This window comes from Oncorhynchus keta, chromosome 34 (assembly GCF_023373465.1).
Source record: "Oncorhynchus keta strain PuntledgeMale-10-30-2019 chromosome 34, Oket_V2, whole genome shotgun sequence".
Classification (NCBI taxonomy): domain Eukaryota; kingdom Metazoa; phylum Chordata; class Actinopteri; order Salmoniformes; family Salmonidae; genus Oncorhynchus; species Oncorhynchus keta.
Genome location: NC_068454.1, coordinates 50,332,490 through 50,345,387, shown reverse-complemented (window position 1 = coordinate 50,345,387; position 12,898 = coordinate 50,332,490). Strand labels below are relative to the sequence as shown.

Below are 12,898 nucleotides of genomic sequence, written 5' to 3'. Positions count from 1 at the left end.
GACAGCCTAGGAACAGTGGGTAAACTGCCTGTTCAGGGGCAGAATGACAGATTTGTATCTTGTCAGCTCGGGGATTTGAACTTGCAACCTTCCGGTTACTAGTCCAACACTAACCACTAGGCTACCCTGCCGCCCCTAACAGTGAAATGCTTACTTACGGCCGATCTCCTAAGTAAGCAGACTTGACTGCCCTTGACCAGCACAAAAACACCCTGTGCGTACTGCACTAGCTTCGAATAGTCCCCGCAATATGCAACTTTTCAGGGAAGTCAGGAACCAACACACACAGTCAGTTAGGAAAGCTAAGGCTAGCGATTTCATACAGAAATGTGCATCCTGCAGGACTAATTCCAAAAAGTTCTGGGACACTGTAAAGTCCATGGAGAATAAGAGCACCTCCTCCCAGCTGGCCACTGCACTGAGACTAGGAAACACTGCCACCACTGATAAATCCACAATAATCCTCGAGAATTTCAATAAGCATTTCTCTATGGCTGGCCATGCTTTCCACCTGGCTACCCCAACCCCGGCCAACAGCTCCGCAGCAACTGGCCCAAACCCGCTTCTCCTTCACCCAAATCCGGACAGCCGATGTCCTGAAAGAGCTGCAAAATATGGATCCCTACAAAACAGCTGGGCTAGACAATCTGGACCCTCTCTTCCTAAAATTATCCACCGCCATTGTTGCAACCCCTATTACTAGTCCGTTCAACCTCTCGTAACGGCTGTGATTTCAAAAGATTGGAAAGCGGCCGTGGTCATCCCCCTCTTCAAAGGGGGATTCATTCTAGACCCAAACTGTTACAGACCTATATCCATCCTGCCCTGCCTTTCTAAAGTCTTTGAAAGTCAAGTGGACAAACAGATAATCAACCATTTCGAATCCCACCGTACCTTCTCCGCTATGCAATCTGGTTTCCAAGCTGGTCACGGGTGCACCTCAGCAACGCTCAAGGTCCTAAACAATATCATAACCACCATCAATAAAAGACAGTACTGTGCAGCCATCTTCATCGACCTGGCCAAGGCATTCGACTCTGTCAATCACCGTATTCTTATCGGCAGACTCAACAGCCTTGGTTTCTCTAATGACTGCCTCGCTAGATTCACTAACTACTTCTCAGATAGAGTTCAGTGTGTCAAATCGGAGGGCCTGTTGTCCGGACCTCTGGTAGTCTCTATCAGGCCAACTCTTTTCTCTGTATACATTAATTAATTAATGATGTCGCTCTTGCTGTGGGTGATTCTTTGATCCACCTCTACGCAGACGACACCATTCTGTATACTTCTGGCCCTTCTTTGGACACTGTTAACAAACCTCCAAACGAGCTTCAACGCCATACAACACTCTTTCTGTGGCCTCCAACTGCTCTTAAATGCTAGTAAAACTAAATGCATGCACTTCAACCGATCGCTGCCTGCACCCGCCCGCCCGACTAGCATCACTACCCTGGACGGTTGACTTAGAATATGTGGACAACTATAAACACCTAGGTGTCTAGCTAGACTGTGAAATCTCCTTCCAGACTCATATTAAGCATCTACGATCCAAAGTTAAATCTAGAAATCGGCTTCCTATTTCTCAACAAAACCTCCTTCACTCATGCTGCCAAACATACCCTCGTACCGATCCTTGACTTCGGTGATATAATTTACAAAATATCCTCCAACACTCTACTCAGCAAATTGGATGCAGTCTATCAAAGCTCCACCTTAGCTCACTGGTCACCATAGCAACACCCACCAATAGCACACGCTCCAGCAGGTATATTTCACTGGTCATCCCCAAAGCCAACACCTATTTGACCACGTTTCCTTCCAGTTCTCTACTGCCAATGACTGGAACGAATTGCAAAAATCACTGAAGCTGGAGACTCATATCTCCCTCTCTAACGTTAAGCATCAGCTGTCAGAGCAGCTTACTGATCGCTGCAGCTGTACACAGCCCATCTGTAAATAGCCCAACCAGCCAACTACCTACCTCCTCCCCATATTTGTTTTTCTGCTCTTTTGCATACCAGTATTTCTACTTGCACATCATCATCTGCATGTAAATTGCTACATTTTAATTACTTCGCCACTATTGGCCTATTTATTGCCTTACCTCATTTACACACACTGCATACAGATTTTTCTATTGTGTTATTGACTGTACATTTGTTTATCCCATGTGTAACTCTGTGTTGTTATTTGTGTCGCACTGCTTTGCTTTATCTTGGCCAGGTCGCAGTTGTAAATGAGAACTTGTTCTCAACTGGCCTACCTGGTTAAATGAAGGTGAAATTTTAAAAAATGCAAAGAGAAAGAAAATAGAGAAATAATAGAAAAATAAAACACATAATAACAAAAGTAATAGATACACAATGAGTAAAGAGTCTATGTGCAGGGGTACGAGGTAATTGAGGTAGCTAGATATCAGTGGTGTAAAGTACTTAAGTAAAACTACTTTAAAGTACTACTTAAGTAGTTTTGGGGTATCTGTACTTTACTATTTATATTTTTGCCAACTTTTACTTTCACTTCACTACATTCCTAAAATAAAATAATGTACTTTTTACTCCATACATTTTCCTTAACACCCAAAAGTACTAGTTACATTTTGACAGGAAAATGGTCCAATTCACACACTTATCAACATCCTTGGTCATCCCTGGCAGACTCATTAAAGACAAATTCTTTGTTTGTAAATTATGTCTGAGTGTTGGAGTGTGCCCCTGGCTATCTGTCAATAAAAATGTGTCACCTGTTTTGTTTAATAGAAGGAATTTGAAATTATTTATACTTTTGATACTTCAGTGCATTTGAGCAATTCCATTTACTGTTGATATTTAACACCAAATAAGTAGTAATTTACTGGGCGACATTCACTCAAGTCATTTTCTATTAAGGTATCTTTGTTTTTACTCAAGTATGACAATTGAGTACTTTTTCGACCACTGCTAGATATGTACATATAACTAGGGAAAAAGTGACATATCATCCGACAACCACTCACCACAATCTCTATACAAATGGACCTTTATCTTCTGTCGATTTTATATGGTGGTTGGCAGCCAACTTTGTGGTGCGTTTCCGCCACCAACTGGACTGGAGAGTGGACCAGCGACAGTGAAGGTCTAAATCCTACAAAATAATCTTGTCTCCCTAAGGAAACGAAATACCTATTTAAATACTACATCCTCTGAAGATTTCCCCAGTAGTTCACTTAATCCTGGCTCTTCAAACACATTACTCCTCAAATTTAACAACAATCACTCCCTCTCCCTCACATATTTCTGGCACTGAAATAGAACATGTTCCACTGTCTCCATCTCCTCCTGACAATGATCACAACTCCTAGTCAGATGTTTCCCCACCAATTTCAATGTACTATTGAGCCTTGTGTGTCCCAGTCTCAGCCTTGTGACTACACTTTCCTCCCTTCTCTCTCAGCCTGAGGACCTCCCTGCCCCCACCTTTTCATGGATATTATACAGGTGTCTTTCCTTTCTCTCCCTGTTCCACAACTCTTGCCACTTATTTTTAACCACTGTTCTTATTATCCCCATGGCTTCTGCTTTATTGATTGACAATTTCATCTCAACATTAGGATGTTTAAGAGCCCGCTTGGCAATACTATCCACCTCCTCATTCCCCTCTACTCCCACATGAGCTGGTACCCAGAGGAACATCACAAATACCCCCCCGTCTGTTTCACCCTATACAAGAACAGCAAAACCTCATACAATACATCCTGTCTGCTGAGACATAAATGAATTTAAGCTCATCAGTGCATTGAAACAAAGGGAATATGTAAAAATTGCACTTACCCCTTAATGTTTGTAATAGTGAGTCATTGTTGGGAGACAAGTTTATACTATCAGTGAAACGAGCTGTATGCAAAGTGCCCACCAGTACAGTACAAATGTGACTCATGAGGGAATAGGTTGGAGCACAACCCTTACATACTCCATCAAACTGAGAGAAGATGCACAACCAGTGATCCACCCACCCAGGTGAGTTCCTGTGGCGCTCCGTGAGAAACTGAGGACAGAGCTAGGCTGCATGGAGGGACTGAATGTCATAAAAACATTTGAGGAACCCTCTGACTGTGTAAATTCCATGGTCTGTGTAAAATCCAAGAAAACAGCGGGTGTACATAAATCCCAAGGATCTCAATGCCAATATTTAAAGAGAACACTATCAAATCCCTAAGAGAGAAGAGATATTCAGTGAAATGACAGGCGCTAAATACTTTTCCAATATGGATGCCTCACATGGGTTTTGGCAGTTGAAACTTGATGAGCAGTGCTAAATTGTGCACTTTTAATATTACTTTTGTTCTTCGATGGTATTTTGGCGGTCTGCTAACATACGTTAAAGGTGCTTGCCACCACCTACTGTGTGGGGTGAAAACTGGAGAACTTTAACGCAGAAAAACACGGGACATAAGGGAAGGGTAAAAGCAAAAGATTCTTGCTACTTTGACCTCCTTCACCCTTATAGGCATTCCTGGAACTTGGGAATGTGGTTCCCACCACAATTGCAGCACCATGTATCCACTGAGTCTTATAAAACATATTTATTACGTATGCACACACTTGCCATGTGGCCAAACTTTTTACATTTAAGACACTGCAATGGTCTGTTCACATAAGCTCTCACTGTGTATCTCCTATACCCCAGCTTTAGATGTATCGGAAGGGACTGTTCATCAAATAGCAATAGCACCGATAGGCTTTCCTCTTTCCTTCCATTCACCATACAGTTCAATCGACGTGCATCCACTACTCCTGGTACATGGTGCTTTAAGATTTTCAGCCTCAATTTTCACTGCGACACCGGTGCCCTGTTCAGAAAATCAAGGGTTTCTACTTCATACTCCAATAATTCCCGGGACACAATGCACTTTCCTTTTGCTCTTCTGACATACAATAAATCAACACCATACCACTCCTGGTCACTTAGATTGACTTCACCTTTTCCAGTGCGTCCTCCGCCATCTCCTTGACCGCAAATGGATCTCCCAAAAACACATCCTTATCCATGAGACATACTCCAAAAAGGAATGAGGCATTTTTAGACCGAGGATTATCTTCATTAACAACTTAAGCCCATTTTGCTCCATTCTTCAATGCTCCAATTTTCCAGTTATTTCCAATAACTTAACTCAACGTGCAATCCTACACAAGCAATGCTTCCGCTTCTGCCATCTTTCCTCCCGCCCACCAATAGTCCACCGGAATACTTTGGATCCCATGTTTAACACTCCATTCGGCCGCTACTCTTACCAGCACTTACACTTTGGAATAATAACACCAGAAATCTTCCACCAGGCAATGGAGCAAATTACAGAGGGTCTTGATGGCGTCAGGGTGTACGTTGATGACCTGGTAGTTTGCAGGTCTACTCAAATGGAACATGACGAGAGGCTGGAGAAAACAATGCAAAGAATCCGGCCGTGTGGACTCAAACTAAATAAGGACAAAAGTCTGTTCAGTGTCAATGAGATCAAGTTCCTAAGGGACAAGATTTCCGCTGAAGGTATCCAGCCAGACGAAGAAAAGGTGCAGGCAAAACAGGATATGGAGAGGTCTATGGACAGAAAAGGAGTTCAGAGGGCGCTTGGCATGGTTAGTGTCCATGACAACATTGTAACGCTTGTCTTCCTCCTCTTCTGAGGAGGAGTAGCAAGGATCGGAGGACCAATGTGCAGCGTGGTACGTGTTCATGATGAATTTCTTGAACACAGAACACTAAAACAAAAATAACAAAGAGAATGAAACGAAACAGTCCTGTCTGGTGACATACACAAAGACAGAAAACAATCACCCACGAAACACAGGTGGGAAAAGGCTACCTAGGTATGATTCTCAATCAGAGACAATTAGTGACACCTGCCTCTGATTGAGAACCATACCAGGCCAAATGCAAAACACAACATAGAAAAACAAACATAAGGTCAGAACGTGACAATAATGCAATGTAACAACTTTTATGTCTGTGCAATGTGACTCTCAGAGCTTGACGTACTTTGTCTTATTGTGACGATATGACCATAATAATGATGATGACAACAACTGGCAATATTCTGCCTTAGAGACAGACAGGGCTATGGAGACCATTACTGAACTGTGGTATCTGGCAGCTCATATCTACTTAGGACCTGACAGACAGCCAGTTTTACAGAGAAGGGTTGCTAGAGCATGTACAACCCAAACTATCTCACAGCAACATCCAATTTTTCCCCCTCTCTCCTAAAGTGTTTCTCAACATATTTTCAAAGATCCAGAAGTGAGATGTAGAGTCTCTATCATCATGTGGAACACTTAAACAACACATTCCTCTGTAAAAACAAGAAAGAGAGAGTGAGAAAGAGACAGAGGATAAACATGCACTCACAGTATCTTCCATGTCCATGAGTGTGAAAGTGAAGTAGTGCCAAATGTAGACACAAGAAAAGGCGATTCCTTGATGTCCTTCCAGATACCCTCTTTCTACCCAATGACGCCAGAGGACAAAAATTAGTTAACCACCTAACTGAGGAACTCAATTTAACCTTGCGCAATACCCTAGATGCAGTTGCACCGCTAAAAACTAAAATAATTTCTCATAAGAAACTAGCTCCCTGGTACACAGAAAATACCCGAGCTCTGAAGCAAGCTTCCAGAAAATTGGAACGGAAATGGCGCCACACCAAACTCGAAGTCTTTCGACTAGCTTGGAAAGACAGTACCGTGCAGTACCGAAGGTGTCATGTATTGTCATATTATGTCTTGTTCCTGTTCTTTCTCTTCACTCCGTCTCCCTCTGCTGGTCGTATTAGGTTACCTTCTCTTTCTCTCCTCCCCCCAGCTGTTCCTCATCTTCTCTAACTACCTCGTTCACCCTTTTCCCACCTGTTCCCTTTTTACCTCTGATTAGGTCTCTATCTCTCTCTCTGTTCCTGCTTCTTTCTTTGTCAGATTCTCGTTTGAGTTTCTCATGCCAGAACCAAACTATCGTCTCGTTTGCTTCAACCTGTCTTCATCCTGTCGGAATCTGCCTGTTCATCTGATGCTACGTGTAATCAGGTACCTCTGTCCTCTACGACCCGCACCTACCCAGAAAGACCAGCAGTCTGTCGCCGCTAACCCAGCTATTCTCCTCTGCTGCTAAGAAGGGGGACTCTTCTGTATATATCAGAAGGACTTTTGTTTCATTTGTCGCCCTCTCTGCGGGTTGTCTATTTTGCCATTATATACATCTGAAGAGGATCTATGTCTTCCCTGTGTTTTTACATTAAAGGACTCTGTTTTTGTTAAACCGCTTTTGGGTCCTCACTCAAGTGCATAACAGAAGGGCCCTTACTGCTGCTCGATCATCCTATTTTTCTGACTTAATTGAGGAAAATAAGAACAATCCGAAATTCCTTTTTGATACTGTCGCAAAGCTAACTAAAAAGCAGCATTCCCCAAGAGAGGATGGCTTTCACTTCAGCAGTGATAAATTCATGAACTTCTTTGAGGAAAATGTCATGATTATTAAAAAGCAAATTACAGACTCCTCTTTAAATCTGCGTATTCCTTCAAAGCTCAGTTGTTCTGAGTCTGCACAATTGTATCAGGACCTATGATCAAGAGAGACGCTCAAGTCTTTTAGTACTATATCTCTTGACACAATGATGAAAATAATCATGGCCTCTAAACCTTCAAGCTGCATACTGGACCCTATTCCAACTAAACTACTGAAAGAGCTGCTTCCTGTGCTTTGCCCTCCTATGTTGAACATAATAAACACCTCTATCCACCGGATGTGTATCAAACTCACTAAAAGTGTCAGTAATAAAGCCTCTCTTGAAAAAGCCAAACCTTGACCCAGAAAATATGAAAAACTATTGGCCTATATCAAGTCTTCCATTCCTCTCAAAAATTGTAGAAAAGGCTGTTGCGCAGCAACTCACTGCCTTCCTGAAGACAAACAATGTATACGAAATGCTTCAGTCTGGTTTTAGACCCCATCATAGCACCGAGACTGCACTTGTGAAGGTGGTAAATTACCTTTTAATGGCATCAGACCGAGGCTCTGCATCTGTACTCGTGCTCCTAGACCTTAATGCTGCTTTTGATACCATCGATCACCACATTCTTTTGGAGAGATTGGAAACCCAAATTGGTCTACACGGACAAGTTCTGGCCTGGTGTAGATCGTATCTGTCGGAAAGATATCAGTTTGTCTCTGTGAATGGTTTGTCCTCTGACAAATCAACTGTAAATGTCGGTGTTCCTCAAGGTTCCGTTTTAGGACCACTATTGTTTTCACTATATATTTTACGTCTTGGGGATGTCATTCGAAAACATAATGTTAACTTTCACTGCTATGCGGATGACACACAGCTGTACATTTCAATGAAACATGGTGAAGCCCCAAAATTGCTCTCGCTAGAAGCATGTGTTTCAGACATAAGGAAGTGGATGGCTGCAAACTTTCTACTTTTAAACTCGGACAAAACAGAGATGCTTGTTCTAGGTCCCAAGAAACAAAGAGATCTTCTGTTGGATCTGACAATTAATCTTAATGGTTGTACAGTCGTCTCAAATAAAACTGTGAAGGACCTCGGCGTTACTCTGGACCCTGATCTCTCTTTTGAAGAACATATCAAGACCATTTCAAGGACAGCTTTTTTCCATCTACGTAACATTGCAAAAATCAGAAACTTTCTGTCCAAAAATGATGCAGAAAAATTAATCCATGCTTTTGTCACTTCTAGGTTAGACTACTGCAATGCTCTACCTTCCGGCTACCCGAATAAAGCACTAAATAAACTTCAGTTAGTGCTAAATACGGCTGCTAGAATCCTGACTAGAACCAAAATATTTGATCATATTACTCCAGTGCTAGTCTCCCTACACTGGCTTCCTGTCAAGGCAAGGGCTGATTTCAAGGTTTTACTGCTAACCTACAAAGCATTACATGGGTTTGCTCCTACCTATCTCTCTGATTTGGTCCTGCGTACATACCTACACGTACAAAGACGCAGGCCTCCTAATTGTCCCTAGAATTTCTAAGCAAACAGCTGGAGGCAGGGTTTTCTTCTATAGAGTTCCATTTTTATGGAATGGTCTGCCTACCCATGTAAGAGACGCAAACTCGGTCTCAACCTTTAAGTCTCAGTGCCTCCTGACCCCTCCTGTCTCAGCCTCCAGTATTTATGCTGCAGTAGTTTATGTGTCGGGGGGGCTTGGGTCAGTTTGTTATATCTGGAGTACTTCTCCTGTCCTATTCATTTACATTACATTTAAGTCATTTAGCAGACGCTCTTATCCAGAGCGACTTACAAATTGGTGCATACACCTTATGACAACCAGTGGAACAGCCACTTGCATCTAAATCTTGTTGGGGGAGAAGGGGGGTGAGAAGGATTACTTACCCTTACTTACCCTATCCTAGGTATTCCTTGAAGAGGTGGGGTTTCAGGTGTCTCCGGAAGGTGGTGATTGACTCCGCTGTCCTGGCGTCGTGAGGAGTTTGTTCCACCATTGGGGGCCAGAGCAGCGAACAGTTTTGACTGGGCTGAGCGGGAACTGTACTTCCTCAGTGGTAGGGAGGCGAGCAGGCCAGAGGTGGATGAACGCAGTGCCCTTGTTTGGGTGTAGGGCCTGATCAGAGCCTGGAGGTACTGAGGTGCCGTTCCCCTCACAGCTCCGTGGCGAGCACCATGGTCTTGTAGCGGATGCGAGCTTCAACTGGAAGCCAGTGGAGAGAGCGGAGGAGCGGGGTGACGTGAGAGAACTTGGGAAGGTTGAACACCAGACGGGCTGCGGCGTTCTGGATGAGTTGTAGGGGTTTAATGGCACAGGCAGGGAGCCCAGCCAACAGCGAGTTGCAGTAATCAAGACGGGAGATGACAAGTGCCTGGATTAGGACCTGCGCCGCTTCCTGTGTGAGGCAGGGTCGTACTCTGCGGATGTTGTAGAGCATGAACCTACAGGAACGGGACACCGCCTTGATGTTAGTTGAGAACGTCAGGGTGTTGTCCAGGATCACGCCAAGGTTCTTAGCGCTCTGGGAGGAGGACACAATGGAGTTGTCAACCGTGATGGCGAGATCATGGAACGGGCAGTCCTTCCCGGGAGGAAGAGGAGCTCCGTCTTGCTGAGGTTCAGCTTGAGGTGGTGATCCGTCATCCACACTGATATGTCTGCCAGACATGCAGAGATGCGATTCGCCACCTGGTCATCAGAAGGGGGAAAGGAGAAGATTAATTGTGTGTCGTCTGCATAGCAATGATAGGAGAGACCATGTGAGGTTATGACAGAGCCAAGTGACTTGGTGTATAGCGAGAATAAGAGAGGGCCTAGAACAGAGCCCTGGGGGACACCAGTGGTGAGAGCGCGTGGTGAGGAGACAGATTCTCGCCACGCCACCTGGTAGGAGCGACCTGTCAGGTAGGACGCAATCCAAGCGTGGGCCGCGCCGGAGATGCCCAACTCGGAGAGGGTGGAGAGGAGGATCTGATGGTTCACAGTATCGAAGGCAGCCGATAGGTCTAGAAGGATGAGAGCAGAGGAGAGAGAGTTAGCTTTAGCAGTGCGGAGCGCCTCCGTGATACAGAGAAGAGCAGTCTCAGTTGAATGACTAGTCTTGAAACCTGACTGATTTGGATCAAGAAGGTCATTCTGAGAGAGATAGCGGTAGAGCTGGCCAAGGACGGCACGCTCAAGAGTTTTGGAGAGAAAAGAGAGAAGGGATACTGGTCTGTAGTTGTTGACATCGGAGGGATCGAGTGTAGGTTTTTTCAGAAGGGGTGCAACTCTCGCTCTCTTGAAGACGGGAGGGACGTAGCCAGCGGTCAGGGATGAGTTGATGAGCGAGGTGAGGTAAGGGAGAAGGTCTCCGGAAATGGTCTGGAGAAGAGAGGAGGGGATAGGGTCAAGCGGGCAGGTTGTTGGGCGGCCGGCCGTCACAAGACGCGAGATTTCATCTGGAGAGAGAGGGGAGAAAGAGGTCAGAGCATAGGGTAGGGCAGTGTGAGCAGAACCAGCGGTGTCGTTTGACTTAGCAAACGAGGATCGGATGTCATCGACCTTCTTTTCAAAATGGTTGACGAAGTCATCTGCAGAGAGGGAGGAGGGAGGGGGGAGGATTCAGGAGGGAGGAGAAGGTGGCAAAGAGCTTCCTAGGGTTAGAGGCAGATGCTTGGAATTTAGAATGGTAGAAAGTGGCTTTAGCAGCAGAGACAGAGGAGGAAAATGTAGAGAGGAGGGAGTGAAAGGATGCCAGGTCCGCAGGGAGGCGAGTTTTCCTCCATTTCCGCTCGGCTGCCCGGAGCCCTGTTCTGTGAGCTCGCAATGAGTCGTCGAGCCACGGAGCGGGAGGGGAGGACCGAGCCGGCCTGGAGGATAGGGGACATAGGGAGTCAAAGGATGCAGTAAGGGAGGAGAGGAGGGTTGAGGAGGCAGAATCAGGAGATAGGTTGGAGAAAGTTTGAGCAGAGGGAAGAGAAGATAGGATGGAAGAGGAGAGAGTAGCGGGGGAGAGAGAGCGAAGGTTGGGACGGCGCGATACCATCCGAGTAGGGGCAGTGTGGGAAGTGTTGGATGAGAGCGAGAGGGAAAAGGATACAAGGTAGTGGTCGGAGACTTGGAGGGGAGTTGCAATGAGGTTAGTGGAAGAACAGCATCTAGTAAAGATGAGGTCAAGCGTATTGCCTGCCTTGTGAGTAGGGGGGAGGGTGAGAGGGTGAGGTCAAAAGAGGAGAGGAGTGGAAAGAAGGAGGCAGAGAGGAATGAGTCAAAGGTAGACGTGGGGAGGTTAAAGTCGCCCAGAACTGTGAGAGGTGAGCCGTCCTCAGGAAAGGAGCTTATCAAGGCATCAAGCTCATTGATGAACTCTCCGAGGGAACCTGGAGGGCGATAAATGATAAGGATGTTAAGCTTGAAAGGGCTGGTAACTGTGACAGCATGGAATTCAAAGGAGGCAATAGACAGATGGGTAAGGGGAGAAAGAGAGAAAGACCACTTGGGAGAGATGAGGATCCCGGTGCCACCACCCCGCTGACCAGAAGCTCTCGGGGTGTGCGAGAACACGTGGGCGGACGAGGAGAGAGCAGTAGGAGTAGCAGTGTTATCTGTGGTGATCCATGTTTCCGTCAGTGCCAAGAAGTCAAGGGACTGGAGGGAGGCATAGGCTGAGATGAACTCTGCCTTGTTGGCCGCAGATTGGCAGTTCCAGAGGCTACCAGAGACCTGGAACTCCACGTGGGTCGTACGCGCTGGGACCACCAGGTTAGGGTGGTCGCGGCCACGCGGTGTGGAGCGTTTGTATGGTCTGTGCAGAGAGGAGAGAACAGGGATAGACAGACACATAGTTGACAGGCTACAGAAAAGGCTACGCTAATGCAAGGAAATTGGAATGACAAGCGGACTACACGTCTCGAATGTTCAGAAAGTTAAGCTTACGTAGCAAGAATCTTATTGACTAAAATGATTAAAATGATACAGTACTGCTAAAGTAGGCTAGCTGGCAGTAGCTGCGTTGTTGACACTACACTAATCAAGTCGTTCCGTTGAGTGTAATAATTCTACAGTGCTGCTATTCGGGGCTAGCTGGCTAGCTAGCAGTGTTGTTTACGTTACGTTGAGTTAAAAGAACGACAATAGCTGGCTAGCTAACCTAGGGAATCGGTCTAGACTACACAATTATCTTTGAAACAAAGACGGCTATGTAGCTAGCTACGATCAAACAAATCAAACCGCTGTACTGCAATGAAATGAAAATGTGAAACCACCTGACCGGGTTGTTGAATTCAAAACAGTAGACGTTGGCTAGCTGTTAGCAGTTAGCTGTTGGCTAGCTAGCAGAGTCTCCTACGTTAAGGACGACAAATAGCTGGCTAGCGAACCTCAGTGAATTAAGATAATCACTCCAAGGCTACACA

At 45.4% G+C, this 12,898-nt stretch overlaps 1 protein-coding gene across 3 annotated transcripts in view; it reads left to right on the top strand.

Annotated features, from left to right (window-relative positions):
• The window catches only part of LOC127915127 (uncharacterized), a 1,101,500-nt gene that overhangs the window by 283,888 nt on the left and 804,714 nt on the right, over nt 1–12,898 (top strand). The window lies entirely within an intron of this gene.